We start from the raw sequence: 6,315 nt of genomic DNA on the forward strand, positions 1-6,315 counted from the left end.
TGTATGAATTCCTATTATTATTTACCTGCCATGGGAGTCTATGGCAGCCCATGGAACGGCTTGGCGAAAAGTTGCGAAATTTCAGGTCGCTAGCCCAACAGCTCTGGCGCCACCAACAGGTCAAAGTTGCACATGCATTCATGTTTATAACTTTCGACCCATTCATCCAATATTCACAGAGGTATAATTAGATTCCTTGAACCAAGCCGAGTTCAACGCACCCTATGACGTCATTTTGCGCCATGATGGATTTTCCGCCATCTTGGTTTATGTCCAAAACCCTTAAAAATGCTACTCCTATCACACATTTTGTCCAATCATCTCGAAACTTGGCGCACATGATCTTCAGGCCATGCTTGATATAAAAATATCAAAGATGTTTCAAATTCAAAACCGTTTGGCCAATTTACAGGAAGTTTGGCCAATTTCTCAGCAGCCCTTTGACATACCATAACCAAATTTACACAGACCCATGACCAACGCTCAAGGAATTTGGTGAGCTTTGACCTCAAGGGGGCGCTGTTATTAATGTCGATGTGTTTTAACTCCTCTCTCTTCACATGAGTTTATTTCAAACAAATGTTCAATGTCTGGTGATACTATCAGACCTCCCCGTAAAGCAAGTAAATGATTTATCATGGAAATATCCGCGACAGCCAATCAAATTCGACCGCGAAGCTGCCAAACAGGAAGTTAGCCAATATCTCAGCAGCCCTTAAAGGTCCCATGACATGTAAATCTCACTTTATGAGGTTTTCTAAAATAAATATGAGTTCCCCTAGCCTGCCTATGGTCCCCCAGTGGCTAAAACTTGCGTTTGGTAAAACGAGCACTAGCTGTTCTGCTCGCCTTTGAAAAAACGGAGGCTCAAGTGCACTGATTTGGAATGTCTGTGTTTAGGACGTCATCAAGCATATAAGCTCCTCCCCTTACTCTGCCTGGCCCGCCCAGAGACGTTGGCCCGCCAATGAGACTCGACCATGCGAGCGCCACATGTGTGTGTGAATACACACACTGTAACGCAAGTGATGGCCGTGATAATATGTATTATATGATATAGATATATATGCTTTATATGATATTATTTAGATATAGAGGTCCAGGACTGTAACGCCAGTGATGTACACTTCCTTGTTATTTGGATAACAGTTCTGCTTTTGGTGTTATGGCGCATAACACGTCGGACTCTCGTCTCTGGTATTTCTACAACGAGACTCGTATTGGGGGTTATCTCAGCCAAGGTTGAGAATGAATTGGGGGGAAGGAACAGTGGGTAAAATCAGCCGCAGGTTCGATATTCGCTGGATATTCGGTTTTCATTTACCCCGCAATCGGCTTAATCAACACAAATGCACTTCATTACGGGTGTAGTTTGTTGAGGACAGCATAGGACACCGTATCAACAAAAATCACAATGACATGTTGCCCCTATCGATATCTGTGCGAGGAAAGCTCTTAAATCAACGTCCTGGCTGCTAACTGTTTTAGGGACCGTCTACAAATTACACCCCACAGACTGGTGGCATAAACGTTACCATGGAATTGTTTCAGGAAAGAAATCACCACAAATAACTTGAAACATATTTTCTCATTCTGATTGCTGTAGTATTGCCAATGGTGGGCTTTTATTTACTACGGGTCATTATTTATTGACATTTTGCATTATAGCGAATGAGAATGCAATTAATAGTTTGAAATATTCACCAAAAATCAATAGAAATACATTTTTTCATTCTGATTGCTGTTGCCAATGGTGGGCTTTCACCTACAACGGGTAATTTTTTGTTGACATTTTGCATTATAGCGAATGAGGATGAAATTAATAGCTTAAAATATTCACCAACAATCAATGGAAATACATTTTCTCATTCTGATTGCTGTAGTAATGGCCAATGGTGGGCTTTTACCTACTACAGGTCATTATTTGTTGACATTTTGCATAATAGTGAAACAGGATGAAATTAATAGCTTAAAATATTCATCAAAAATCGATAAAACTACATTTTCTCATTCTGATTGCCCTGCTAGTAATGGCTAATGGTAGCGGCTGCGCCTTACTTACTAGCCGGTCGTCATTATTGTTGACATTTGCATAATAGTGAAACAGGATGCAAATTAATAGCTAAATATTCAACAAAAATCATTAAAACTAATCTTCATTCTGATTGCCCTGTAGCTACTGCCAATGTGCAGGCTTTTACCTACTACTAGGTCATATGTTGACATTTTTGCCATAATAGTGCTAACAGGATGAAATTAATGCCTACAATTTTCACCAAAATCAACTAAAACTAAATTTTTTTCATTCTGAATTGCCTGTATAGAACTCTGCTAATGGTGCGGCTTTATACCCCCCCCCCACCCCCAGCCATACAAATGCGGTCATTATTGGGCTTGACATTTTGCATTATAGCAAATGAGGATGGAATTACTAGTTTGAAATATTCACCAAATATACAGCAATCAGAATGAGAATGTATTTCCATTAGTAGGTCCATCCACGACCCGTAGTAGGTAAAAGCCCACCATTGGCAAGTACTACAGCAATCGGAATGAGAAAAAGTATTACAATTGATTTTTAGTGAATATTTTAAACTATTAATTGCATTGTTTTTCACTATTATGCAAAATGTCAACAAATAATGACCCGTAGTAGGTAGAAGCCCACCATTGGCAAGTACTACAGCAATCACAATGAGAAAATATAGTTTTATTGATTTTTGGTGAATATTTTAAACTATTAATTGCATCCTGTTTCACTATTATGTAAAATATGAACAAATAATTACCCGTAGTAGGTAAAAGCCCACCATTGGCAAGTACTACAGCAATCGGAATGAAAAAATGTAGTTTTATTGATTTTTGGTGAATATTTTAGCTATTAATTTCATCCTGTTTCACTATGCAAATTGTCAACAAATAATGACCCGTAGTAGGTAAAAGCCCACCATTGGCAAGTACTACAGCAATCAGAATGAGAGAATGTCTTATAATGCAATGACGACTGTATCGGTAATCGGACGGACGTAATCGGATAGGTGGCTACATGACGACAGTATCGGAAGAAATCACCAATAATCAATAAAAACACATATTCTCATTCTGATTGCTGTAGTACTTGCCAACGGTGGGCTTTTATTTACTACTGGTCATTATTTGTCGAGATTTTTGCATTATAGCGTAAAAAGCTTTCTCAAATTCGAAACCGTTTGGCCGTGACAGCCAATCAAACTTTACGGCAAAGCCTGGCTGCCATGTTGAAAGTTGTCAATATCGACATTACATATCCACAGGCCACAAATTATGTCCAATCATCATGAAACTTGCCCAGTATGATCTTCAGACCAAGCTGAACAAATCTGCCTAACAGCATTTCTAATTCAACAGCCAATCAAACTTGACGCAAAGCCGCCTAACGGGAAGTAAACCTGTTCTCAGCAACTCTTTAACATATCATAGCCAAACTTGCTACATGGACTCATGACATCATTCTGGGGACAGCCAAACAATTTGGTGACCTCTTTGACCTCAGGGGGACGTCAAACAACAATGACTTTGTTTACCATTCCGCCCACTTACAATATAAACTGCAATTCTTACTGGATTAGTAAAGATCTGGATATTGTTCTGAATACCCCTATGTATTTGTGTCATTTGTTCTGTCGGGCAGACGATAATGCGCCCTTACCTCTAGGTAGGGTCATTTTTCCACTTGGTAAACATTGCAGTGTTCTCGCATAATACTGTGGTTCATTCCACCAGCCGTCGTTATTTCCGATTACCGAGACGGTCATCATGTAGCCACCCATTCCACCAGCCGTCGTTATTACCGAATACCGAGACGGTCGTCATGAAGCCACCTAGCTGATTACGTCCGTCCGATCACCGATACGGTCGTCATGTAGCCACCGATCGGATTACGTCCGTCCGATTACCGATACGGTCGTCATGTAGCCACCTAGCAGATTATGTCAGTCCGATTACCGATACGGTCATCATGTAGCCACCCAGCCGATTACGTCTGTCCGGCAGAATTACTTTACCGATTACCGAGACGGTCGTCATGTAGCCACCCAGCCGATTACGTCCGTCCGGCAGAATTAGTTTACCGATTACCGAGACGTTCGTCATGCGCCCTTACCACTAGGTAGGGTCATTTTCCCATTTTGTCTACATTTAGGCATACTCGCATAATGCTGTACTACAGGGGTTTTCAAAGTGTGAGAGAGTGAGCCCCCCCTCAGAGAAAAAAATTCAGCTGAGCCCCCCCCCCCCCCCCCAATTTTTTTTTTTCTAAAGACCTGTGTTTTGAAGCTATCTTAATTATTTTACACATTTTAAACATCACTGATCATAATTTTAAAACATTTGAAACATATTTTTGAAACATTTGAAACATATTTTTGAAACATATTTTTTAAACATTTTAAACATATTTCTGAAACATTACAACATCTTTGTGCGTTTTTAAACACATTTCTTAACAACTTTATCTGAGCATATTTAGCTTAACCTTTTTTAAATACATTTGAACATCTTAATCTGTGTTAACTGCCAGTTTACACAGATTCCTTCAGGGTCCCCGACTCTGAATTTTCTGAGTCGAATCAGATCTGCTTTTTCAGTCCAGAGATTCGACTATTCGGCGGGGTTTGTTTACCGGCGTTGCTATGGTGACCTAAATTATTAGCCGGTTTGAAACTAAAACTGTGATTCTGAAAAAAGTATAAATGCTATCAAAATTCCGTTTGGATAGTATTGAAGATACAAGTGTGTAGATTTGTTCAATGGTTTGAACGATGGTAAACAGTGAAAAATGAATGAGTTACGATGTCTAGAAGTAGGTGTATCAGAATGGGCAGACGTCTTCAATGAAAACAGCTGAAAACGAAGCGGTATGAAACTAAAACGGTGGTTTTGAAGAAATTTTAAATGATATCGAAATTCTGTTTGGATATTATTGAAGATACAAGTGTGTAGATTTGTTAAATGGTTTGCACCGAAGATAAACGGTTGAAAATTGATTTAGTTAGGTTACTTTCTACAGTTGAAGTACGATTGATGATTTGAATCATCGACTTCAGGTTTTTCTTCGGGTTTATTTTTTTCTCACGTTGCGCCCCCCCTGAAGAACTCTGGCGCGCCCCACAGTTTGAAAACCACTGCTGTACTACATACCACCTGCCGTCATTATTACCGATTACCGAGACGGTCATAATGTAGCCACCTAGCCGATTACCTCCATCCGGCAGAATTAGTTTACAGATTACCGAGAAGGTCGTCATGTAGCCAACCAGCCGATTGCGTCCGTCCGTCAGAATTAGGTTACCGATTACCGAGACGGTCGTCATGTAGCCACCCAGCCGATTACGTCCGTCCGGCAGAATTAGGTTACGATTACTGAGACGGTCGTCATGTAGCCACCCAGCCGATTACGTCCATCCGGCAGAATTAGGTTACGATTACGAGACGGTCGTCATGTAGCCACCCAGCCGCTACGTCCGTCCGGCAGAATTAGCTTATCGAGTCCCATTATGCTTGACACCCACATTGCTGCATGCACTTATTATTATTATTATTATTATTATTATTATTATTATTATTATACCAAACAATAATAATGTGATCCTCATTATGATCAGTCTTAGCGTCGACAGAGGGGGGCTCAGGCCCCCTAGAGGGGCTGTAGAGGGGGGCCGCAGGTTGTGGCCCCTAGAGGTGCTGTAGAGGGGGGCTGAGGGCCCCTAGAGGGGCTGTAGAGGGGGGCCGCAGGGTGTGGCCCCTAGAGGGTGGCTGAGGGCCCCTAGAGGGGGCTGTAGAGGGGGGCGTCAGGGCATGGCCCTTAGAGCGGGCTGTAGAGGCTCCACCAATAAGATGCTCTCCTGGTCCTCACAGGTCTCAGTCTCTCAGCTCCCGATGGCTCCTGGTTCTGAGCCAGTGGGACATGGTCTCCCTCGCCTGCTCCACTGATGGACTAAGACAAGCAGGAGTCAATCTTTCAGTAAGTGCAGCTAGTAAAACAGACTTCGAGTTTAAAAACATGCAGTGGCTGTTGTAAAGAGTAACGTTTAAAGTATCACCTGAGGACGTAACTCGGGCGTCGTTGAGAGTGAACCATCCGGCGCCGTCCTCTCCAGCAATGTCTCTGACGTAGTGACCTGGGGGACACAAGACGTCCATTACCTTACTGTCCCCCAGCGTGGGACGGGTCTGGTGTTTAACGCATGTGTCAGGTACAGATTTACATTATTTACTATAAAAGCTTAGTTACAGGTGTCGATGCTCTCCCCGAGGGGAGAGACCATCCCTGACAGA

This window comes from Gadus chalcogrammus, chromosome 10, assembly GCF_026213295.1.
Source record: "Gadus chalcogrammus isolate NIFS_2021 chromosome 10, NIFS_Gcha_1.0, whole genome shotgun sequence".
Lineage (NCBI taxonomy): Eukaryota > Metazoa > Chordata > Actinopteri > Gadiformes > Gadidae > Gadus > Gadus chalcogrammus.